Source organism: Pelophylax lessonae (assembly GCF_965119305.1).
Source record: "Pelophylax lessonae genome assembly, chromosome: 11".
Classification (NCBI taxonomy): domain Eukaryota; kingdom Metazoa; phylum Chordata; class Amphibia; order Anura; family Ranidae; genus Pelophylax; species Pelophylax lessonae.
The window spans coordinates 115,575,916-115,603,017 of NC_138778.1; positions in this window are offsets into that span (position 1 = coordinate 115,575,916).

A 27,102-nucleotide genomic window follows, 5' to 3' on the forward strand; every position below is an offset into this window, starting at 1 on the left:
TTCTTCTTCTCCGCAGGTTGAGCTTTGATCCCCAGACATTGGGTAGTAACAATGCTTTATAATGTGAAGGAGAGTTTAGCTGATCTCAATCACATAATGAGAATGGAGGAATTAACATCAGCTATACAGGAACACTATCACAAATTCATGGAAACCTGAAGTGCTTGGATTGACTTTTCTAATTCTGATTCCAATGGCTTTTACTCTTTGCTCCTGAAGCCGATTATCAGAAGTGTGGTCAATCATCCATCTGGGAACCCTCCTCCTCCTCCTCCTATATATATATATATATTTTTTTTTTCTTGCTCTCTCCTTTTCTCTCTTTTTGCTTTCATGACATCTGGGGAGTTAGAAATGACAAACACATTGGTGCTGATTTACTGGTGCAGCTGTGCATGGTAGCCAAGCAGCTTTTAACTTACACTTGTTAAATTAAACTTTGCAAGAAAAAAAAAAAACTTAGACGCTGGTTCCAATGCAGAGCTGCACCTGATTTTGCACAGTTGTAGTAAATCAAACCTCTTGTGTTGTACCATTAGGAAGACGTGAGTCACATTAAAGTTGGCTACACATTATACAATCCTCTTGTACAATTTTCCTTTAGATTTACCAAAACCATATAGTATGAGGTCAAATCTAAACACTTTCAAACTGTATGCAGTCAGGCAGACCTTTGCACTACATAATTGAAGGTAAATCTGAAATTGTATAATGTGTAGACAGCATTACATTTGATATTTTAGAGTGGTTCTGAAGCCTAAATGTTTTTTACCCTAATGCCTTTCTTATATTAAGGTATAAAAAATGTTTAGGCAACAGCATCCCCTCTCACCACCCTCTTTTACATACCTGAGCCCTTATTCAATCCAGTGCTATACACGTCGAATGCTCTTTTCTCCTCTTACTTCCGGGTCTTGCTGGGTTTGCTAGAGCACCAGGAGCCATTGGCTCCCAGTGCTGTCAATCAAAGCCAGAGACGAGGGAGTGGGAGGCAAGGCCGAATCCTGCTGCCTGTGTCAATAGACGCAGCAGTGGGACTCGGGAGCGAGCACACACAAGTGCCCCCATGTGAAGCGTCTTTCTATAGGGGCACTGGACAGAGAGGAGGGGACAGGAGCACCTGCGGGGGACCCGAGAAGAGGAGGTTTGGGGCTGCTTTGTGCAGAGCAGGTAAGTATATAGACATGTTTATTTTATTTATTTTTTAACTTGTACCTTTATAATAACTCTAATACTGCTGATGATGGCTAGAGGTTGTAATTCATGTTGGACTAAACACTATTTGAAACTGTGGCACATTTTTGCTGATGTTACCTTACTGTCGAATATTTTTTGTCCTCTCCGAGTTTGTATATGTTTTTATGTTTTAAATTTTAATAAACATTATTCTTTAAAAAAGATAAAGAGTCCATTCAGACTAGCGCGACTTGTCAGACGACTTGGTCGCCTGACAAGTCGCGGTCGGTCGCTCGCCATTGAGTAGTACAGGACCCGTTCTAATAGGAGTGACACAAGTCACTCCGACTTAGAAAAAGGGTCACATAGTTACATAGTTACATAGTTAGTGAGGTTGAAAAAAGACATCAGTCCATCCAGTTCAACCTATGTTGTGTGTGTGTGTGTTTGCTTTTAACCGTACATTGTATACCCCTGTATGTTGTGGTCTTTAAGGTGTCCATCTAATAGTTTTTTGAAACTATCAATGCTCCCTGCTGATACGACTGCTTGTGGAAGAGAATTCCACATCCTTACCGCTCTTACAGTGAAGAACCCCTTACGCACTTTAAGGTTAAACCGCCTTTCCTCAAGTTTTAGTGAGTGGCCACATGTCTTATTGTATCTCCTTTCTCTGAATAGTTTGTTCCTTATGCTCGGGTCGCCAGTACAGTATTTGTACATTGATATCATATCCCCCCTCAAGTGTCTCTTCTCCAGAGAGAATAGGTTCAGTGCTTGTAGTCTTTCCTCATAGCTGATGTCCTCCATTCCCCTAATTATTTTTGTTGCCCTTCTCTGGACTTTCTCCAGTTCCAGCACATCCTTCCTGAGGACCGGTGCCCAGAACTGGACAGCATACTCCAGATGTGGCCGGACCAGAGTCTTGTAGAGCGGGAGAATAATCTCTTTATTTCTGGAGTGAATCCCCTTTTTTATACAACCCAGTATTCTGTTGGCTTTGCTTGCGGCGGCTTGGCATTGCATGCCCCTGCCAAGCCTGTTGTCTACCAGTACCCCCAAGTCCTTTTCCATCCTAGACTCACCCAGAGGTTCCCCCCCCCTAGTGAGTAGCTTGCTTTCTGGTTTCTGGCCCCCAAGTGCAATACTTTACATTTTTCAACATTAAATCTCATCTGCCATGTAGCTGCCCACCTCGTTATTTTGTTCAGGTCCGCTTGCAAGGTTTCCACATCCTGCATAGAAGATATTGGCATGCCTAATTTAGTATCATCTGCAAATACTGAGATTGTACTCGATATCCCCTCCTCCAGATCATTTATGAATAAATTAAACAGGATTGGTCCCAGGACAGAACCCTGGGGGACCCCACTTTCCACACCCGCCCAATCCGAGTACTCCCCATTAATCACCACCCTCTGTACTCTCCCCTGGAGCCAGTTCTCTATCCAGGTACTCACCTTATGGTCCATACCTACCTTCCTTAGTTTGTACAGTAAGCGTTTGTGGGGAAAGGTGTCAAAGGCCATTGCAAAGTCCAGATACACCACATCCACAGGCTTTCCTTTATCTAGGTGGCAGCTCACTTCATCGTAGAAGGTTAATAGATTGGTTTGGCACGAACGATTTTTCATGAATCCATGCTGATTACTACTTATAGAATTGTTTTCATTACTAAAGTCTTGTATGTGGTCCCTTAACATCCCCTCCAAAATTTTGTGGACTACTGATGTTAGGCTGACCGGCCTATAGTTACCCGGGATATATCTCGGCCCCTTTTTAAATATTGGTACCACGTTGGCTTTTTTTCCAATCAGCTGGCACCATACCCGTCTGTAAACTATCCTTAACCACTTCCATACAGAGCAGTTAGACACCCTTCCTGCCCAGAACAATTTTCAGCTTTCAGCACTCTCACATTTTGAATGACAATTGCTCAGTCATGCTACACTGTAACCAAACAAAATTGTTATCATTTTTTTCACACAAATAGAGCTTTCTTTTGGTGGTATTTGATCACAACTGGGGTTTTTTTTTTTTCGTGATATATGCAAAAAAAGAGCAAAAATTTTGAAAAAAAAAACACTTTTTTTTAGTTTCAATTATAAAATTTTGCAAAAAATTAATTTTTCTTCATACATTTGGGCCAAAATGTATACTGCTACATGTCTCTGGTAAAATTAACCCAAATTAGTGTATATTATTTAGTCTGTGTGAAAGTTATTGAGTCTAGAAGCTATGGTACCAATTACTGAAAATTGATCACACCAGATGTACTGACGGCCTATCTCCATTCTTGAGGCCCTGAAATGTCAGGACAGTACAAATACCGCCCAAATGACCCCTTTTTGTAAAGTAGACAGTCCAAGGTATTTAGTAAGAGGCATGGTGGGTTTTTTGAAGTTGTAATTTTTTACCACAATTCTTGGGAAAATGAAGAAAAAAATTTTTTTTTCTTTTTTTTTCCCACAAAGTTGTCAATTTATAAGCTATTTCTAACACATAGCATGTACACAGCAAAAATTACACCCAAAAATACATTCTTCTACTCCTTCCGAGTATGGCGATACCACATGTGTGAGACTTTTACACAGCCGGGCCACAAAAAGAGACTCCACGTCCAAGAAGCACCTTCAGGCGTTCTAGGAGCACAAATACACATAAAACTTTCTTACTACCTATCACACTTTTCAAGGCCCTAGAGCACCAATACAATGGAAAAGTCCACAAAATGACCCCATTTTGGAAAGCAAACACTCCAACGTATATTCTATGAGGCATTATGGGTCGTTTGAACATATCATTTTTTTCCACGGGTTTTTGGAAAATGTGGGGAAAAAATGAAAACTTTTTTTTTTTTACACAAAGTTGTCAATTTATAGGATATTCCTATCACATAGCATGTACACAGCAAAAATGACACCCCAAAATACATTCTGCCACTCCTCCTGAGTATGGCAATACCACATGTGTGAGACTTTTTCACAGCCTAGCCATATAGAGGGGCCCATCATCCAAGGCGCACCATCATGCATCCTAGCCACTTGCCTAGGCCTATTTTTGACATTTGGTGTTTACAAGCTAAAATCAGTTGTTTTGCTAGAAAACTGCTTAGAACCCCCAAACATTATATATTTTTTTAGTAGAAACCCTAGAGAATAAAATGGAGATTATTGCAATATTTTTTATCACACCGTATTTGCGCAGCGGTCTTCCAAACGCAATTTTTTTGGAAAAATTTCACTTTTTTTAATTAGAAAATAAGAAACCAGTAAAGTTAGCCCAATTTTTTTCCATAATGTGAAAGATAATGTTACGCCGAGTAAATAGATACCCAACATGTCATGTTTCAAAATTGCGCACGCTCACGGAATGGCGACAAACTTTGGTACTTAAAAATCCCCATAGGCGACAATTTAAAAATTTCTACAGGTTGCCATCTTTGAGTTACAGAGGAGGTCTAGGGCTCAAATTATTCCCCTTGCTCTAACGATCGCGGTGATACCTCACATGTGTGGTTTGAACACCGTTTACATATGTGGGCGGGGTTTCTGTATGTGTTCGCTTTGCGCGCGAGCTCACGGGGACAGGGCGCTTTAATTTTTTTTTTTTTTTTTACTATTTATTTTATTTATTATTTTTTATTTTTACACCGTTTAAAAAAAAAAAATTGATCATTTTTATTTCTATTAAAAGGAATGTAAACATTCCTCGTAATGGAAATAGGCACGACAGGACCTCTTTTTTGTGAGATCTGGGGTCAAAAAGTCCTCAGATCTCACAAGTACACTAAAAGATAGAAAAAAAAAAAAATTATTATATAAAATGAAAAAAAAAAAAAAAAAAGGACCTTTAAACCGGTTGCTAGGCAACAACATTTTCCGTAGCTCCGGTCCTCCAAGACCATAGAGTCAAGTGAGGGCAAGCTTGCCCTCACTCGACATCCTGTCTGTGAGGATCCGGGACCGGATTGTTTTCCCCGCTGCCGGCCGGTCCGGTAAGCGGGGAAAAGGACCGGAACGTGGCGGGAGGGGGGGGGGGCGCCTCTTCCGCCATCCCGGAAGGGTGATCCCACGGCGAATCCGCCGCTGGGACCACCCTTATCGGAAAGCCAACCGTCCACCGTTTAAAAAAATACCAGGGTTATGGCAGCTATCTGCTGCCATAACACCGGTATTTAGGTTTAAACGGAGGACGTATATAAACCTTTTTGGACTTGGACATGGTGGCTGTATGAAGGGTGATAGGTACTCGGGTACTTTGTTGGGCAGGTGACAGGTACTCTGGTACTGATGAGCAGGTGGCAGGTACTCTGGTACTCCGATAAGCAGGTGACAGGTACTCGGATACTCTGATGGGCAGGTGACAGGCAGGTGATAAGTACTGATGAGTAGTACTGATATTGATAGGTGATACTGTACTGATGGGTACTGATGATCAGTACTGATACGTGATAGGTACTGATGAGTACTGATGAGTAGTGATGGGTACTGATGAGCAGGCGGCAAGTACTCGGGTACTTCAGGCGTCAGGTACTCTGATGAGCAGGTGGAAGGTACTCGGGTACTCTGATGGGTAGGTGACAGGTACTCAGGTACTCTGATGACAGGTACTCCGTTGACAGGTACTCAAAGTACCTGAGTACCTGTCATCAGAGTACCCGAGTACCTGTCATCAGAGTACCCGAGTACCCGTCATCAGAGTACCCGAGTACCTGTCATCAGAGTACCCGAGTACCCGTCATCAGAGTACCCGAGTACCTGTCATCAGAGTACCCGAGTACCTGTCATCAGAGTACCCGAGTACCCATCATCAGAGTACCCGAGTACCTGTCATCAGAGTACCCAAGTACCCGTCATCAGAGTACCCGAGTACCCGTCATCAGAGTACCCGCGTACCCATCATCAGAGTACCCGCGTACCCGTCATCAGAGTACCCGAGTACCCGTCATCAGAGTACCTGCGTACCCGTCATCAGAGTACCTGCGTACCCGTCATCAGAGTACCCAAGTACCTGTCATCAGAGTACCCGAGTACCTGTCATCAGAGTACCCGAATACCTGTCACCAGCCCATCAGAGTACCCGACAGGTACTCTGGTGACAGGTACTCGGGTACTTTGATGGGCTAGTGACAGGTGCTCCTTATTGGGGGGGGGGGGCAATCAGTGTGTTTGGGGTGCACTATGATTGGTAACTAGCTGTTACCACACTCTTCCTCACACAGGATCAGTGTGTGAGGAGGAGAACACGGTGACAGCTTGTTACCGTGTTCTCTGTTGACATTTGTGACCGGCTGTGATTGGACACAGCCGGTCACGTGGTAAAGAGCCAATTTCATTGGCTCTTTACCTAGATCGGGGATCGACTCTGTCCGAGGGACGAGCCTCGTCCCCGATCGCTGCTCTGCGCGCCCCCGGGGGCGCGCATTGCAGAGAGAACGAGCGGCTCGTGCTGGAGCCGCTCATGTGATCGGCTGTGATTGACACAGCCGATCATGTGGTAAACAGCCAATTTCTATTGGCTGTTTACCTTGATCAGGGATGAGCTATGTCCGAGGGACGAGCCTCACCCCCGATCGCCGCGCTGCGCGCCCCCAGGGGCGCGCAGTAGAGGGGAGATCCGGGCGACGTCATATGACGGCGGCCCGGATCCTCACAACCACTTTGCCGACGTCATTTTACATGACGCAGTACGGAAGTGGTTAAAGATCAAGAATAATGGTCTGGCAATCACCTGGCTGAGCTCATTAAGAACCCTCGGGTGCAAGCCATCCGGTCCCGGGGATTTATTTATGTTAAGTTTCTCTAGTTTAGCTCTAAGTCTATCCTCTGTTAGCCATGGCGGCACTTCCTGAGGTGTATTATTTAGTTCGGCCTTACAAGCAGGGTTCGTGTAGCCCCCCGATTCCTTTGTGAAGACTGAAGAAAATAAATTATTTAACACTTCCGCCTTTTCTCTGTCCTCAGTGGCCATTTTTCCTTTATCATCTTTTATGGGGCCAATGTGCTCTGGCCTCGCTTTCCTACTGTTTATATACTTAAAGAACTTCTTGGGGTTCTTTTTACTCCCCTCCGCTATATGTCTCTCGTGTTCTATTTTAGCCTCCCTGATTTCGTCTTTACATTTCTTATTACACTCTTTGTAGTGCTTAAATGCTGCCAATGACCCCTCAGTCTTGTATTTTTTTGTCCTGTACTACTTTGGGGCGACCTGGAGGCGACTTGCATTGACTTCAATTATATGAGTCACAGGTCGCCCCACAAAGTCGTGTCGATCCAGTCTGAATGGGCTGAAAAAGTTTAGATGGAAACAAACTTTATAATATTTTTTTTCGTTTACTTGTCCGATTGCTTTGACATCATATGTAAACTGAAGCTTACTGTTTGATTTGCTGACGAATGAATTAACAATAAACTAACAATAATTTTGTTACATTTAAAGCAACCTTTTTGCCACTGTTTATATAGGAATTTCTAGGGGATAGGAATTATTTATCCTACAAACATCTCATCATTATCATGTGAAAAAAACCTTCTGCTCTAACTTGTCAGAAACACATTTTTCTCTTACGTCCTCCGACAGTCGCCGCCTCTTCATATTCGTCACATATGGGGGTATTAGACTTTGCTCCGAAGGAGTAGCTAGGCAACAGAATATGTTAACAATAAAGCTTTTAACATATCCCACCCTCAAGGGGTGGTCCCCTCAGTCAATACCCTCCTACTTCCTGCAACCATATCTCAGTTTTAATGTCTAGCTTGTCAGGAGTGGCTGGCTCTCTCTGTGCTGGGACTTTCTGTCCCAGACTCTTTCTTCTTTTTAAAATTTTGTTTGAGTTTTCTCTCTACCTTTACTTAGCTGTTATTTTGTCAGCGTTAGTTAGTTCTTCGGATGAAGAGGATCATGCGGACTGGGTCTCGGGCTGATCCCCCTGGTCGCAGGTCGTGGGTCAGTGGCTTCCCAGTCTGCCATCGAGCGTTCAGCCAGGTAACGCTCCTGGCACAGTGAACGACCCATCCCTGTTCGGTGCAGGGATGATTGGTGAGGTGGCTACCTCACTGGACGCTGTGCGGTTTCTTAACCCCCATTGTGTGCGTCTTGAATGCGACTCTCCCTGCCTCATGTGCAGCGGTTTGTTCGCCTGTGCGGGTCCCCCACGCCATGTGAGGTAAGTGTATTTATGTGGGGACCTGTCTGTCTGGGGGGGTGTCAGTCTGGGACTGTGTAACCTGCCTCTATTCACACTGCTTGTCTCCCTATCTCTCGGCTGCATGCTGTGGGCTGCAAGGGGGGGGGGGAGCTGTATGACACTGTGTGTGTCAGACTGGTCAGTGTGAGAAGCTGTGTGCTGTGGGGCATGTTTTTTTGGCATGTATGGGCATATACAGCGATCGCTGCGGCGATCTGACATGTATTCTGATTTTGGAATGTAATGTGTGTTTTAATGCACTGTGGAGCGGCGGTTTCGGCGCCAAACGACGCCATTTTGCCTACACTCGCTCCGGCCGCATGTTTTACATGCATGGCGGCCATTTTCTTGTAGCCTCCATAGGCTTACATAGAGCGCCCTGGCAGCATCACTTCCTCTTTCCAGGAACACCGATCGAGGCAGCAGCAGCGGCGAGGGTCTCCTCAGGTTTTATCCTTCTGTTTCTTGCTATCCATTGCCTGTGTTCAGTTTGCATATTCCCTGTGGGGGTCTTATTGTGCTTGAGTGTGGTGCGGTGAGCTGCGCTTGCCGCGCTTGCTTAAAAGGGGCAGTTAACCCTTTGTTGTCTGGCATTACAGGGGCAATGGATTCTCAGGAGGGCAAATTTCCTACAGCTTTGGTGGAAAGCCAGGGGACCGCTGTTTCCCCCCCAGGGGGGGATTTAGCCACTATTGTGGCTGGCCTTGCTGCTCAGGTGCAGATGCTGGTGGCTGCTCAATCTACTAAAAGGCCCAGAGTTGCTCTTTCCTCTGATTCTGAGGGTGAAGGTGATGGGGCTGTTATGGCGGGGGCCTCCTTATCGGGGTCCCGCTCCTCTCTTGATCTAGTGGGGTCTGAGGTGGAGGCTGAAGTTGAGGGGGTTGATAATTCTCCCCCTGGCTCGCCTGAAGAGCTTGCAATCATGGATGAGTTGATTGCTTCCATTAAGCAAACTTTTGTGTCCCCCCGCTGCCTTGGCGGCTTATGGGACGCAGAGAAAACGCAGGACGCCGCAGGTTTTTCCCTGCAATGATGATTTTCAGCGCGCTGTTAAGGATCAATGGCGCAATCTGCGCAAACCTTTTGCGGTACCAAGTAGATTCAAGCTGCGTTATCCTTTTTCGCCTTCCACTGATGAAAGGTGGTGTGTGCCTCCCCCAGTGGATCACGCAATTGCGGTTTTGAACAAAGCCACTGCGATTCCTGCAGAGGATTCCCCTGTGTTCCGTGATGCCACGGATAGGAGACTGGAGTCTCTTGCCCGTCATACTTATTCTGTTACGGTTTCTATGCTTAAGGCTCTGTTTGCTTCTCTCATGGCGGCCCAGGCGATCGCAAGTTGGACGCAGATGCTTAGGCGCGTCCTAGTGGCCGACTCGGCCTCGCCGGCGACCCTGGATATGGTGGATCAAATCCACCAGGGTGTCATGTATCTGTGTGATGCGGACCTGGACCTGGTTCCGTTGGCTGCGCGTGTGCACAGCGTGGCGGTGTTGTCTCGCCGCCTGGTTTGGTTAAAATGTTGGTCGGTGGACCAATCTTCACGTAAGACCTTAGCCAATCTACCTTATGATGGGTCTCGCCTTTTTGGGGAGTCCCTGGATGTGTTGATTAAGGGGATCACCGGGGGTAAGAGCACTCTCTTGCCCCATTTCCCCAAGGCTAAGGGGGCTTCTGGGAAGAAGCATGCTAATTTTCGGCCCCCTCAGGGGTCCTTTCGTGCCTTTCGGCCGCACTACAAGGGCAAACCGTTCAAAGGTCAAGGCTCTCAGAAGAAGCCCTGGTCTGGTAAACAGAAGTCCGGCCAATCCGGATCTGCAGCCCATAACAGTTCGGCCTGAAGGGGCGCCCTCACCCAGTTTTGGGGTGGGGGGACGCTTGCTCGGTTTTCTTCAGCCCTGGTTGGCCCGTGTGCGGGACAGATGGGTTCAGGAAATCGTTCGATCTGGTTACAAGATCGAGTTTCTCTCTCGGCCGGAGAGCAGATTTTTTCCCTCAAATCTTCAGCTGTCTCCAGAGCGCTTGCGGGACTTGCACCTGGCGGTGCGGGACCTGAGGGCTCAGGGAGTGGTGGTTCCGGTGCCTCATCGGGACAGGTTTCGGGGGTTTTATTCCAATCTGTTCACCGTGCCCAGAAAGGAGGGCAAGGTTCGTCCAATTCTGGACTTGAAGGCTCTGAACCGCTCTGTGCGGGTTCGCAAGTTCCGCATGGAATCCCTGCGGTCGGTGGTGGCTGCCCTGGTTCCGGGGGAATTCATGGCCTCCATCGATTTGAAGGATGCGTATCTTCACATCCCCATTTTCGAGGGTCACCAGAGATACCTTCGATTTGCCATTGCGGAGGATCACTACCAGTTCGTGGCGTTGCCCTTTGGTCTCGCCTCGGCTCCGCGGGTCTTCACCAAGGTGCTTGCACCGGTTCTGGCATTATTGAGGGCCCAGGGCGTTTCTGTCCTGGGCTATCTGGACGACATTCTGGTTCGGTCTGCGACCAGCCAGGGTCTGGAGAAGGACCTGTCTGTCACGATGCAAACTCTGCAGGAGTTTGGTTGGACGATAAATTTTCCAAAGTCGACACTGAGTCCGTCTGTTCGTCTTCCCTATCTGGGAATGATTCTGGACTCGGTGCAGGCGAAGGTCTTCCTGCCGGAAGACAAACTCAGGACTCTCCAGGAGGAAGTCAGGTCCCTCAGGGACGTTCCACACTCGTCTCTGCGGACGTGTATGAGATGTCTGGGATTGATGGTCTCGGCCTTCGAGGCGATTCCATTCGCCCAGTTTCACACGCGGGGTCTCCAAGCGGAGATCCTGTCCAGGTGGGACGGGCGACCTCAATCTCTGGATCTTCAAATCTCGTTGAGTCATCGCACCAGAGGAAACCTTCTGTGGTGGCTCCAGTCCCCGTTGGTGTCCGGGGGCAAGTCGTTTCGTCCGATCTCGTGGACGGTAATCACCACGGATGCCAGCCTGTCGGGCTGGGGTGGAGTTCTGGGCGTTCTGTCCGCCCAGGGGACTTGGTCGGAGGGGGAGTCTTCCCTTCCGATCAACATTCTGGAATTGCGTGCGATAAGTCTCTGTCTTCATCGCTGGACGGACCGGCTGCAGGGCTGCCCGGTTCGGGTGCAGACGGACAATGCCATGGCGGTGGCCTACATCAACCACCAAGGGGGCACCAGGAGTGCCCGAGCGGCTCGAGAAGTGGCCGACATTCTGTCTTGGGCCGAGACTCATGTCCCGGCGATAACGGCGGTTCACATTCCAGGGGTGGAGAACTGGCAGGCGGACTATCTGAGTCGCCAGACCCTGAATCAGGGGGAATGGTCTCTCCACCCGGCTGTCTTCCAGATGTTGTGCGCGAAGTGGGGTCTTCCAGATGTGGACCTGTTCGCGTCTCGTCTCAACAACAAGGTGAAGAGGTTCGTGGCAAGGACGCGCGACCCTCGGGCAGACGCGTCGGACGCGTTAGTGGCCCCGTGGCATCAGTACAGGCTGATGTACGCGTTTCCACCGATTCAGTTGCTGTCCAGGTTCCTTCGCAGGTTACTCTCGGAACGCAGCACGGTGATTCTTGTGGCACCGGACTGGCCTCGCCGGTCCTGGTACGCAGACCTCGTGAATCTGGCGGTCGACGCCCCGTGGCGTCTGCCTCTTCGAGACGATCTACTGTCTCAAGGACCGATATACCATCCTGCTTTACAGTCGCTGGCTTTGACGGCCTGGCTGTTGAGACCGAGGTCCTGAAGGAGAGGGGTCTCTCTCCAGAGGTCGTTCATACTTTAATCAACGCGAGGAAGTCTTCCTCAGGGAAGGTTTATTACCGTACTTGGAAGGCCTATTTTGCCTGGTGTGAGTCCAGGGGGTTTTCACCCCGCACGTACTCGGTTTCCCGTGTGCTGTCTTTCCTTCAAACGGGTGTTGATCAGCGTTTTGCGCTGGCTACGATAAAGGGTCAGGTGTCTGCACTGGCCGTTCTGTTTCAACGTCCCGTGGCTTCCAACTCCTTGGTTGGCACCTTTGTTCAGGGTGTGCGGCATCTGGTCCCCCCTAGGCGGGATCCTCTGCCCCCTTGGGACTTGAATCTCGTTCTATCTGTATTACAACGTGCTCCTTTTGAACAGATCAGGGAGATCTCGTTGTCTATGTTGTCCAAAAAGGTCGCCTTTTTGGTGGCGATCACTTCGGCTCGCAGAGTGTCGGAGCTGGCGGCTTTGTCCTGCAAGTCTCCGTACCTGGTTATTCATTTGGATAAGGTGGTCTTGCGACCTAATCCTTTGTTTCTTCCGAAACGAGTTTCGGAATTCCATCTTAATGAGGATATTGTCTTGCCTTCGTTGTGCGCGAAGCCTAAACATCCAAAGGAGGTGAGATTGCATTCTCTGGATGTTGTTCGGGCGATAAGGGTTTACCTTAAATCGACTGAGTCTTTTCGAAAGACGGACTCCTTGTTTGTTCTTCCAGAGGGTCCTCGGAAGGGCATGGCGGCTTCGGCCTCTACCATCGCCAAATGGATCAGGCAGACCATTGAACAGGCCTATGCTTTGCAGGGGAAGGTTCCCCCTGTGCCTGTGAAGGCGCACTCTACTAGATCTCTGAGTACGTCTTGGGCCTGTCGTCATGGGGCTTCTGTAGCCCAGGTGTGTAAGGCGGCGACTTGGTCGACCGTGCACACTTTCACAAAATTCTACAAAGTAGATGTTCAGGCATCGGCGGATGCTTCCTTTGGCCGCAAGGTTCTTAGTGCGGCTGTTCCCTAGGGTCCCTTGTTGGGGACTCCTGGCTGTTGGGATACGTTTTGTATCCCCTGGTTTTTTGTCTTTTCCTGGGTTGTTGCTCCTGTTGAGCACTTGTTTTTTGCTGTTGCCCAGCTGGTTTCCTTCCTTTGGTAAGGTTCCTTTCTTTGATGCGGAGACTGCGTTGCCTTTCGGCGCGGATGCGTTTCCCACCCCTCATGTTTGCACTGCTTTGGGACGTCCCCATATGTGACGAATATGAAGAGGCGGCGACTGTCGGAGGACGTAAGAGAAAACGGAATTTTTGTAAAATCTTACCTGTAAAATTCCTTTCTCTGAGTCCTCCGACAGTCGCCGCCCCCGCCCCTCTTTTGGGGTTTGGTTGTATACTCTACTGCTATTCCACTAAAACTGAGATATGGTTGCAGGAAGTAGGAGGGTATTGACTGAGGGGACCACCCCTTGAGGGTGGGATATGTTAAAAGCTTTATTGTTAACATATTCTGTTGCCTAGCTACTCCTTCGGAGCAAAGTCTAATACCCCCATATGTGACGAATATGAAGAGGCGGCGACTGTCGGAGGACTCAGAGAAAGGAATTTTACAGGTAAGATTTTACAAAAATTCCGTTTTTTCTCTGTTGATTGCGACCATCTTGCCTCTTAAACAGCTTAGAGAAGGTGGAGTCATAAACACCTCTAACTTTCCTGTGACAATAAGGCATCAATGCTCTTTGCATGTGTCTATAACCAGGGGGAGCAAGTGGAAAGGCAGGTGAAAGTTTTGCTGCTGTCTTTTTAGTCAAAATTTGCATATCAGTTAGAGGATCTGCTTAAGCTGCAAATTTTGGGAAAAGAAATTGAAACAGCTGACGGATTGTAAAAATACCACCGTGTTTACATAATCAGGGAATAGAAATGTTTCAGTTTAAAGCAAATGAAAATCCAAACTAAATTACAGTTTAGTTTGCAATTGGTTTTCCTAAGCACTGGGTATTATAAACAATTGTCTTTTTAAAAATACATTTTTTGTACTCACCGTAATATTGTTTTAAGTACATTCATTGAGAGAGACAGCCTTTGATTGAAAGATCAACCAGAACCAGTTGTTTAGAGTGCTATCTGCAGGAGTAGGATGCTAGATGCAGAAAAAAAGCAGTCAAGAGACGGCGCCATCTGGTAGCCTAATCCAACGACTTCCAGCCGAATAGTATAAGAGGAGCCGTGCCTCTGAATTAACTAAAAAAAAAAATTGATGATGAGTACTAAAATTCTGTTTTCTCTTTTGTTCAAAAAGCGACATAGCCTTTGATTGAAAGATTAACCAGGTTGTTCACAAGCAGTACCCAAATGATGAGCAGGCAAAGTCACCAAAAACATAAAGCATGGGCCCTTTCACCAAAACAAAGTGGTTTACACCACTGCCTGCACCACGTCTGCATATGCAGCCACATCTACTTTATAAAATGTTCTAAATACAAAGCAAAGCTGCTGCTGTACAGACTTGGGATATTGAAGCTTATTGGAATAAAGCTAAAGCAGCTGTAACTGTCCTGATGCAATGTGCAGTGACTGAAAATAGGCTTCCCTATTTTTAATAACATAAGCCTGAGGTGCTGTCTGCCTATTTTATCTAGATGCAGTGAAAAAAGGCTGTCAGCCTTTTCAAGCACCATCTATGAAAACAAACAAGGACTCTGACTAAAAGACGAGGTGGCCAAGAGGTGCATGCTTATGGCCCATACCACATCTAGGCCACATCTAGGCTATTTCTTTGGGATGAACAGGGCTGGACAAAGAGGGTAAAGCAATCCCCCTGCTGGGGTGGTAAGAGGAAAGACAGAAAGGAAAGCCTCTGCCATGAAACCTTATTCTTTTGCAGAAATGAAAAAGTAGGATTGCATGACAAAGCCAATAATATAGACAACCTCCTTGTTAATTTTATGAGCATCAGAAAAGCAAACTTCTGGGAAATTGCCAGCAAGGAAATGTGCCAATTGCTTTCAAATGTATGTTTCTGCAGAACTGTAAGCACCAGATTGAGGTCCCATGGAGCAAGAAACAGCCTAACAGGAGGAGCTACACGGATAACATCTTTGTATAAAGTTATAAACAAGGAAAATTTAAGCTAATAGTTGTTGGAACATGAAAGCCAAGGACCCCACCTGACCATAAATTGTCCTCAGTGAAGAACACTCATCCACCACTTGCTCTAAAAATGATAAATTCATACTATAGAAAAAGGTCCAGAGATGAACCTCAAAAAACTCAGACCACATGAAACGGCCTTCCAAGTATAGTGAAAAACCTTCCTGAAAGTGGACACACAAGCCTTCAGCATCATGGAGATGACCGCATCTAAAAGTCCCTTGTCTCTAGGCACCTTGGCTTTAACAGCCATGGTATTAAAGCCTGTTATTGAATGCAATCTGGTATATGTAAGGAGCATCTGCAAGAAGTCAACCATATCAACTTACTAGGCCCTTTATGGCCTATCCGGGACATTGATAAATCTCTGGACCCCCCTCTTCCCAAATCATTATTGGCCAGGGACAACAAATATATATAAAGTTCAGGTGAAGGCGAGGTCACCTTTCGATCACTTTGCATTCAGGGTGAGATAACCCTGAACGAAGCATAATACAAATCCCTTCATGGAGGTGTTAAAGGATAAGTTCACCTTTTCAGGCAGGATTTCATTTTTCACAATAAATAGAAGCCTTTTCTAATGGCATTTATGCCAAAGCCATTCCAGTGTGCTTATCTCTCGCAGGAGCTTTCACTCTTCCCGTCTCAGTTCAAAATAGAAAAAAATGCTTCCTGTAGCATCATGTGACTTACAAGGAAAATCCAAATCCCATCATGCACTGCCTTACTGCCTGACAGAATAGGGAGTGTTTTTTTATTTCCACTCACTTGTCCACCTACAGTCAAGCATGGTGTTAGGAGTGTCATGGTCTGGGGCTGCATGAGTGTTGCAGGGACTGGGGAGCTACAGTTCATTGAGGGAACCATGAATGCCAACATGTACTGTGACATACTGAAGCAGAGCATGATCCCCTTTGGAGATTGGGTCGCAGGGCAGTATTCCAACATAACGACCCAAAACACACCTCCAAGACAACCACTGCCTTGCTAAAGAAGCTGAGGGTAAAGGTGATGGACTGGCCAAGCATGTATCCAGACCTAAACCCTATTGAGCATCTGTGGGACATCCTCAAATGGAAGGTGGAGGAGCGCAAGGTCTCTAACATCCACCAACTCCGTGATGTCATCATGGAGGAGTGGAAAAGGACTCCAGTGGCAACCTGTGAAGCTCTGGTGAACTCCATGCCAAAGAGGGTTAAGGCAGTGCTGGAAAATAATGGTGGCCACACAAAATATTGACACTTTGGGCTCAATTTGGACATTTTCACTTAGGGGGTACTCACTTTTGTTGCCAGTGGTTTAGACATGAATGGCTGTGTGTTGAGTTATTATATTTATAGTTATTATATTTATATTTCTATTATATATATATATATATACTGCACAAAAAATGAGAATAACACTTTGAAAAGATCTCAATGGGGAAAAATAATATGTTGGATATTAACACTGATATGGACTGGGTAATGTTTTAGGAAGGAAAAGATGCCACATTGTTTGATGAAAATGAAAATTAACAACCTACAGAGGGCTGAATTCAAAGATGAAAATCAAAGTGAAAAAATGATGCAGCAGGCTAGTCCATCTTGCTGAAATTTCATTTGCAGCAACTCAAAATGGTACTCAGTAGTTTGTATGGCCCCCATATGCTTGTATGCATGCCTCATGCTCCTAATGAGACAATGGATGGTGTCCTGGGGTATTTTCCCCCAGACCAGGACCAGGGCATCACTGAGCTCCTGAACAGACTGAGGTGCAACCTGGCGGCGTCGAATGGACCAAAACATAATGTCCCAGAGGTGTTCTATTGGATTTAGGTGAGGCGAGTGTGCGGGTTATTCAATGGCATCAATTCCTTTATCCTCCAGGAACTGGCAGCATACTCCCGCCACATGAGCCCAGGCATTGTCATAGACCAGGAGGATCACAGGAACCACTGCACCAGCGTAGGGTCTGACAATGGGTCCAAGGATTTCATCCCGTTACCTAATGGCAGGCAGGGTGCCATTGCCTAGCCTGTAGAGGTCTTGCGCATCCCTCCATGGATATGCCTTCCAACACCACCACTGACCCACTTTCAAACTGGTTATGCTGAAAAATGTTACAGGCAGCATAATATTTTCCATGGCTTCTCCAGTCCCTTTCACATCTGTCACATTTGCTCATGGTGAACCTGCTCTCATCTCTGAAAAGCACAGGGCACCAGTGGTGGACCTGCCAATTTTTATGTTCAATGTAAAATGCCACTTTAGCTCCATGGTGGCTCCCTCAGGCCACCCTCATGAAGTCTATTTCTGATTGTTTTGGTCAGAAACATTCACACCAGTGGCCTGCTGGAGATCATTTTGTAGGGCTCTGGCAGTGCTCATCTTGTTCCTCCTTGCACAAAGAAGCATATGTCGGTCCTGCTGATGGGTTAAGGACCTTCTTTGGCCCTTTCCAGCTCTCTTACAGTAACTGCCTTTCTACTGGAATCTCCTCCATGCTCTTGAGACCTTCTGGTAATGGCACGTATTGATGTGCCATCCTGGAGGATTTGGACTGCCTGTGCAGTTTCTATAGGGTCCAGATATCACCTCATGTTACCAGTAGTGGCACTGACCCTAGCCAAACTAGTGAAAAACAGTCAGGAAAGATGAGTAGGGGGAAAAAATGCCAGTGCCTCCAGCTGTAAAACCGTTCCTGTTTTGGAGGTTGTCTCATTGTTGCCCATCTAGTGCATCTGTTCTAAATTTCAGTAACACCAAAGCAGCAGAAACTGATTAACAACCCCCTACTTAACTGGCCAAATCAATATCCCAGAAGGTTAACTGACTTGATGCTATACTCTGATTAACCACTTAAGCCCCGGAGGATTTGGCTGCTAAACGACCAGAGGGTATTTTGCGATTCGGCACTGCGTGACTTTAACGGACAATTGCGCGGTCGTGCGACGCTGTACCGAAACGAATTTGGCGTCCTTTTTTTCCCACAAACAGAGCTTTCTTTTGGCGGTATTTGATCACCTGTGCGATTTTTTGATCACGCGCTATAAACAAAAAAAGAGCGTAAATTTTGCAAAAATAGCAATATTTTTCCCTTTTTTTTTATATGAAATTCCCCCCCAAAAAAATGTAAAAATCAAAATTTTTTAATATTTTCGGCCAATTTGTTTTATGCTACCTATGTTTGGTAAAAAAAATCGCAAAAAGCGTATTTTGATTGGTTTGCGCAAAAGTTATTGCGTTTACTAACAAAGGGAAAGATTTTTGTCATTTTTGTTGTTTTTTTTTTAACGCGTAATGGCGGCGATCTGCGATTTTTTGCGGTACTGCGACATTGCGGCGGACAGATCGGACCCTTGACTGACATTTTTGACACTTTTGGGGTTACCAGTGACATTTCTACAGTAATCAGTGCTATATATATGCACTGTTACTGTAAAAATACACTGGTAGTGAAGGGGTTAACTTTATTTGAGAGGGAGGGGCTGTGTGTGTCCCTAGGGGTGTGATTCTAACTGTGATTGGCTGTGGCTTCAACTGTATGCAGAGTGATCAACGGATCTACATAGTAGATCCATGTGATCATCTCTCATACAGAGAGGAGAATGACAGGCAGCTTGTTTACACAAGCTGCCTGACTTTCTCCCTCTCCCCCGCCGATCGCAGAGTGGCCGGCGGCGATCGGGTCCGCCGGTCACACGCGCGGGGGGGTCCGTGACCACGCGGGAGCGGGAGCGCGCCTCTGGCGGCGCGCGCTCGCTCCCTAGACCCTCACAAGCTAGTGACGTAGCCCTACGTCACTTTGCCTGTGAGGGGCTGACCGCCCACGTAGATAGTCGTGCGGCGGTCGGCAAGTGGTTAAAAGTGTTCCTTTTTTTTTTTTTTTTTTGAACAGTGTATAATTAAATACATGGACTAAAAAAAGGTATAAATAGGTTTTACAGCACAATGAAAATCTGTGATATATTCCAATGTGGTGTCCCACCGTAGTAAGCTTGCCATTAGAGGAACAATAGAGGTGATCGTCAATATGTTGTCGTAATTCCCTAATTGTTTTACCAATGTAAAATGCATTACAAATACAGGACATCAGATAAATAACCCCCCTCGTACTACAGTCAGAAAATGTGCGAGGAGAGAAGCTATCACCATTCGGGAGTGTATACCTGGTGCATAGTGCCTAGTGACGCAACGTGTAGGAGGAGCCAGTGACGTCACTCCCAGCTAATCGATCACAATCGCAACACCAGGAAGTCGTCTAGCCAGGGAACCGAACCACGGTGTGAGATACATTTCAGCCCGTTTTTGCCTACTAAATGTAAGTGCATTATTTTGTATTGCTTTTATTACAAATAAAACTTTTAACCTACTACACTATGAGGCATTTCCTTTTATATTTCCATGGAGCTACACTTATTGATGTACTGTAAAAGGAGCCTAAAGGATGATTAAGGAGCCCTAGGTGGATCATCTTAATGCTTATTGGCTGCACATTCCCTGTGTGCTGGAGGTGAGCGGCCATTGCACACAGAGGTGTTTTTTGTTTTTTGCGTTCTGGTGAAAGGATTTTGGCACTTCTTCATTGCTTGTATCTAGAAAATCTGCACTATATTTGCTTCAGTTCACTGTCATCGGTTGAAGAATGTTTTGAGAATTGCTCACATCTACAGTATGTAGCGAGGTTTTCCCCTTATACAAGTTTTAAAAGACTGCTGCTGGACATTTTAAGGAACTCGTCTCCATCTAGTGGTCAAACTGCCACACTGCAGCTTGGTGATTTTCATCAGAAGTTTCTAGTGGCCAAACTGCCACACTGCAGCTTGGTGATATTAATCAGACGTTTTTATACTACGATACCCACAATTCAGTTGGAATACCAGGGTGCATTGCTTCACCGCACAGCCTTTTGGGGGAGGCTTTATAAAGGAAGGGAGGAGCCAGGCTCTCTCTCTCGTCTCCACACACAACAGCTAGAAGGAAGCAAGTGCTGTGGGCTGATGCTGTGGACTAGGCCTGAAGCCTGGGCCTGAAGTGACTGAGTGGAAGCATTTCATCTTCAGTAAAGGAGCCTTCCCAGAGAACCCATTGATGCTCTGCAGAGACTGGTGTTGCCCACATCTAACCACAAGCGCGGCTGGTGACAGAAATCGGAGGTGGAGAGCTCCTGAAGAAAGAGGCTGTTTGGTGAGCAGGGCACATGCCCAATTCTGATTCTCGCTTGGAAGAAAGTAACTTTAGCCGGTGCTAACTACACTTCAGATAGTACGCAGTACACTCAGCGGCCTAGTGAACCTTCCAGGAGACTAAGCATTTAAATACAAGTACATAAGGTGTCAGGGGCCTATATATGCACCACTAAGAAGATTCATACGCCCAATTACGCAGTAACATTGCGGGTGATTGTAACCTTTTTTTTCTCACCCTTTTTGACTATATATCCTTACTTTTGGATTACAAATAGCTTGTGCACCAACGATTGCTAGCGAAGATTCCAAACCAAAAGGAAGGAACTGTGTGTGGGATTCAAATAGGTTCTGCCTACCTGATACAAGAGACTAGACGTGTGTAAAGTATAGCCTGAATTGGGTAAAAGAAAGCCTATGAGTTATCTTTTAGTTGCATAAGTATACAAAAATAGCTATCTTAATCATATTGTTTATTATCGTGTCAATAACTTTATCTTTCTTAGTTGACTCTTGTGATGTCTTTTGGAGTCAACTTGTACTTTAACTCTCAGTAAAGCTACTTTGGTTAAGCAAAAGTCTGTGTGTTGCACCTTGTGTCACCCAGAGGGACTGCGGCTGGAGAAAGGTAACAAGTTATGATTACTTATTGGGGTGATATATCCTGAATTGTGTTCTCCTGTAGCCATTTGGTATTATAGTCCCATTTCGTGTCAGTTGTGCCTAGGGAGGGTTCGAGCCAATTTCAGGGGTTGGTAGGCAGGACGTAGACCCAATAATCTAATCAGCAGCTCCTGCGGGGGTGGTGCTACAAGTATATACACAGTCACAAAGTTTTTTTCACCTATTGATTCCATTTATTTCTATAATGTTATGCACCAGGCCCGGGCATTTTGGACTGAGCAGCCCGGGAGGGGGGCGTGACTGGGGCGTGGTGGGGCGTGGCGTTCGTCAGGATGGTTGATGACAGGATTTAATGTTCCAGGATGTGTGGGTTCGATTACGGTACTTTTTTAGTTTAATCTGACAGACTGGGTCCAATTTAGCTCAGAGCTGCCATATGATGCTGTTTTTTTTGTCTTACTTTAAATCCTGTTTTGATGGTTGAGTCCTAAAAATAGTATGAAGCAGCACAAGATGAGGGTTTCTCTAATCAAGGGGTAGACAACCTTTTTGGGCACAGTGTGCCGAAAAATGTTTTCAAAGAAATTGGGAGTGCCAGATACATAAAAAACAACTGTCAACTTCATATAAAGTAACTGCTGTAAACCGCTTGAATAATAGTAAGAAATCAAGTGAGCTTTGCACCTTCACAAATCAGATCAGCCCCAATTCCTGCACCTTCACACCTCAGATCAGCCCCAATTCCTGCACCTTCACACCTCAGATCACCCCAATTCCTGCACTATCACACCTCAGATCACCCCAATTCCTGCACCTTCACACCTCAGATCACCCCAATTCCTGCACCTTCACACCTCAGATCACCCCAATTCCTGCACCTTCACACCTCAGATCACCCCAATTCCTGCACTATCACACCTCATATCACTCAAATTCCTGCACCTTCACAACCCAGATCAGCCCCTGGTAGGCTGGCACTGGCAGAAACAATTTTATTCAAATCAGGATTTCTTCTGCAAATAGCCTGGCCTGGCAGACTGGCACTGGCAGCAAATATTTTATTCAAATCAGGATTTCTTCTGCAAATAGGCTGGCACTGGCAGCAACAATTGTATTCAAATCAAGATTTCTTCTGCAAATAGGCTGACCTGGCACTGGCAGGCATAGTACTAGACTAGTACTATGCCTGGCTGCCAGTGCCAGGCCAGCCTATTTGCTAAAGAAATCCTGATTTGAATTAAATTGTTGCTGCCAGTGCCAGCCTATTTGCAGACGAAATCCTGATTTCTTTGAATACAATTGTTGCTGCCAGTGCCAGCCCAGCCTATCTGCAAAAGAAATCCCTAAGTAGAAGTCACTCCTCTCTCCAGTCCTCCACTTACCTTGGGTGTGCTGTGCGGTGTGGCTGCAGAGTGTTCCCGCTGGACATAGTACAGGAGATGGTCAGAGACTACGGACCTGATACAAGAGATGGTCAAAGACTACAGACATGATACAGAAGATGGTCAGAGACTGAGGACGTGATACAGGAGATGGTCAGAGACTGAGGACGTGATACAGGAGATGGTCAGAGACTGAGAACATGATACAAGAGATGATCAGAGACGATACAAGAAATGGTCAGAGACTGCAGACGTGATAAGAGGGCATGCAGGGACACCGTCATGATGATTTCTTTCGCTGCTAGTAGGACTGCTGCGATCAGAAAGGCCTATTTTGACTGGAAAATAAAAAAAATGGCCAGTAGTTTGGTAATGTTGTCCATGTTCTCTGGCTCTGGCTAGCATAAGAACAATTTTAAATAGCCAGATTTGGCCCAATTTTGTGCACCTGGCTGTCACATCACATGTAACAAGAAAACTGGCATGGCACATGTTTTCTAGCAGTGACAGTGTGTAGCTGTTTTATGCTTTTTACGCCTGTGGCCTGCCTGCCTGCTGCTAAGCCAGAAAAAACAACAGAAGTGAACAATGCCGGAGGCCACCCAGAACCACAAATCCCAGCGGTGACGGTGGTGTGGTCTGTGGTGTGTTTGTGTGCTGCTGTGCTGACCTTTCCTTACCTGTTGTTGCTGTTGCAGCAGGCCTTGGCTCCTGTCCTGGTCGTGGGTGTGGTGTTTTTGGTGTCTCACAGTCGACTCCACTCCAGTCCAGTCTCAGGCAGTCAGTGACTCCAGACTCCAGTCTCCAGCTCCAGGGCACTGGGCGGGCGGGCGGGCAGGCACTAGTGACAGACAGACTAGTGAGTCCACTCCACTCTACACTGACTCAGACAGACTGTCAGTGTCTGTCTGCGGTGCGGCGCCGGCGACTGTTCCCGCTGCTTCCAGTTCCTGACAACAACAAGGCAGCATGGGTTCCCCGCCGTCCTCTAGCTCCACCCCCGGCCTTAGTCACCTGACGCAGTGAACTCTTCACACAGCACCGACCGACTCCACCCCCTCCTCCTGAGCTACGCTGGATGCCGCTGCGGAGCCGGCTGCCAGCTGAGCCAAGATAGGAGTGGGGAGTCGGGGACAGCGGCGGCCGGCGGGTGGCCACGGCCGGCCAGATGATAGATTATTGCGGTAGTGCGGTGCCCGGGCAGTCGGGGACAGCGGCGGGGCGGGCGGCCAGATTGCGGTAATGCGGCGGCCCTCAGACTCGGCGGAATCGGCTGCGGAGAGGCCAGCAGCGGCAACGGCCGTCGGCCGGACACTCCACATCATCATGCGCCCGGACTCGGAGCGGGGGCCTCGGCGGCCCACCGGGCATATGCCCGGTCTGCCCTATGGCCAGTCCGGCCCTGTTATGCACATATGCATACGTTTTTACTTTGGTTGATTAATTTACTTGATGTTATTATTCATCATAATTTTTCCTTGTTATGAGTAGTACACCACTTTATTTATAAAATTTTATCTAGCAAGTTTTATGAGTACTTGTTTTAGTGGGAGCTGCAACTCACTTAACTCACAGCCACCCTTATACTATCTAGAGCAGCGCACATGTTACATACTTCCTGCCTTATATTTGGGTACCAAGATAGTCTATCATCTTTCCCATGTTGTGCGTGCAGGGGTCGCCCTTGATTTTTCCTCAAATATCTATCCAATTACTCTGTATCAAATCAGGCAGGTCCTTGCATTACATAGTTGTTGATAGTTCTAAAGGAGATTGTACAATCAGATTATACGGTGAGTTCAGCTGCTTAACTACTTCCTTAGTTTATTAACAGTTTTTGCATCTCAGATACCGGTGTTCCGTGAAAAAACCATACCGTGAGAAAACCATACCCTCATCACTTCCGGTGCAGCTACGGAGGGTATGGATTTCTCACGGTACTTACACTTGCGGCCGTTACATTAAAACAGCTCCACTGCAACATCAGTCATCTCCGCTCCTTCCCCTCTCACTTCCCTCATCTCGCCTAATAAATATAAAAGCGGATCACAGAGCCGAGATCGGCGTCATTTACATCTCATACACCCGCCGCCGCTTTTATATTTATTAGGGGAGATCAGGGAAGTGACAGCGATAGGAGAGCAGATGTTTGATGTTGCAGCCGAACTGTTTTAATGATACCGCCGCAAGTCAGTGCCGTGATTATTTCCTACCCTCTGAGCATGCGCACTTGTGAACTTCTTTGCTGTTCAGTTATGTCTCCGGGGGTCTGAGCATGCGCACTGCTGCGCTGCTCAGCTGTTTCACACAGGAAGTGACGAGGGTATGGTTTATTCACGGGGTATGGTTTTTTAACGTTACACCGGGACAAGAAACAGGAAGTAATGGAGGGGCTTCTAGAGGAGTAGGTAAAGAATGACAGAGCTTTTTCTTTTCTGCAAAAAAAGGTACATTAATGGTATAGTGGTACATAGGGAAGTTACAAAAAAAAAAAAAAAAAAAGCTTAACTTAGCCTTAAACGGGTAATTCCACCTCTCTGACCATTTTTCATGTTTCACCGATATTCAGATATAAAATAAAACATAGTACCATTTCCGAGCCCCACCTGAAAATCCAGCCCCCCCCCCCCCCTTTCTTATTTAAATCACAATGTTCTTCTACCTGCAGCCTCTTGTGTTCCACACAGGTCCACCGCTGTTTTATTCTGAGACCTATTCCGGTCTGGATGCGGCTGCAGAATGGGGGGGGGGTTCCTAAGCAGCAGGAAAGAGGGGGGATTTGAAAGCTGCATGCTAGGATTAGCCATTTACCAACCAGGGTCCAAACAGCTGAACGGCAGCCTCCAGTATCCAGAGCCCTGCAGCTACAAGGGGAGACACTGTGACAGGGAAGTAGATCTGTTATGTGTGTTCCTACGTGTCAAAGGACTGATCATGGCCTTCCATTACTTGGGGGAGCAGGGCTGTCACAGTGAAACAAGATCCAAACATCAGTGGAGACAAATGTGCTGTTTGGACGACAGGATGGATTCTGGATTCTTTTGGTTTTTCCAGTCAACCAATCAGCTTATAAGGGGGGCTACGACTGACTGTGTGTTGGTGCCAAATTGCTAGAGCCCCCACATCTTCTTAGATAGGACATCAACCGACTGCTGATAGATGAAAGCCTTTGCCCCTTTGCCATATTGTGGCCAACTCCTGCTCATATCCCCACTCATTGGCATCCCTGGCCTTGGGGTTTAATATTAACCACTTGCCGACCGCCGCACGACTATTTAATGCGGCAGTCAGCCCCCTACAGGCAAAACGACGTAGGGCTACGTCGCTCGCCCACGAGCCTCTAGGGGGCGAGCGCGTGCCGCCGGGGGCGCTCTCCCACCCCCGCTCGTTCACTAACATCCCCGCGCGAGTGACCGGCGGCACCGATGTCCGCTGGTCACTAGCGATCTCTCGCTGGAGAGGGAGAAAGGCAGGCGGCTAATGTAAACAAAGCCGCCTGTCATTCTCCCTGGAGTAACTGCAGAGATCATACGATCCTGCTATGTAGGATCGTATGTCTCTGTGGTTACATCACAAGCCACGCCCCCCCACAGTTAGAATCACGCCCCTAGGGATACATTTAACCCACTGATCACCAATAAAGTTAACCCCTTCTCTGCCAGTGTCATTTTTACAGTAACAGTGTATATTTATAGTACTGATTACTGTAGTAATGTCACTGGTACCCCCAAAAGTGTCAAAAATGTCAGTCAAGGGTCCAATCTGTCCGCCGCAATGTCGCATTCCCGCAAAAAAAATCGCAGATCGCCGCCATTACTAGTAAAAAAAAAAACAATACAAATGACATAAATCTTTCCCGTAGTTAGTAGACGCAATAACTTTTGCGCAAACCAATCAAAATACGCTTATTGTGATTTTTTTTTTACCAAACATATGTAGCAGAAAACAAATTGGCCTAAAATGTTAAAAATTTAGATTTTTACATTTTTTTGAGGGAATTTCTTATAAAAAATGTGAAAAATATTGTTATTTTTTCAAAATTGTCGCTCTTTCTTTGTTTATAGCGCAAAAAGTAAAAATTGCATAGGTGATCAAATACCACCAAAAGAAAGCTCTGTTTGTGGGGAAAAAAAGGACATCAATTTAATTTGGGTACAGCGCTGCACGACCGCGCAATTGTCTGTTAAATTCACGCAGTGCCGAATCGCAAAATAAAATCCTCTGGGGCTTAAGTGGTTAATAAAAAAAAAAAAGGTATGTGCACACAAGTAATGCATTTTCTGCACTTTACTGGCACTCTGCAAGGATAGCAGTGACATTTGACATCACATTGACATACTGACAGAACTCTTCAGCATGGATACCATACACAAGAGCAGACATTCTGCAGAAGTCATCAGGGCACAGAATGTCAGGACATAAATGTGTGGCTCCTCCCATATTGGCATTTATTTAGATACTAATTCCCCCCACTACAGGAAGGCTTTCTTCAAAAGGGGACCTAACACCCGCTTACATAATTCCCAACTACCACATTATTTGGGAGATAACCACCTAGTGGCAGACTAGCTAACTGAACCTGCTAACAAGCTACTAGATAGAATAAAAATAAATCACCCAAGACATTGAATCCAGTAGTTGGGGAAAAATTTGTCTCTCTGGAAGTTGTGGGGTTAGGTTGGCAGATT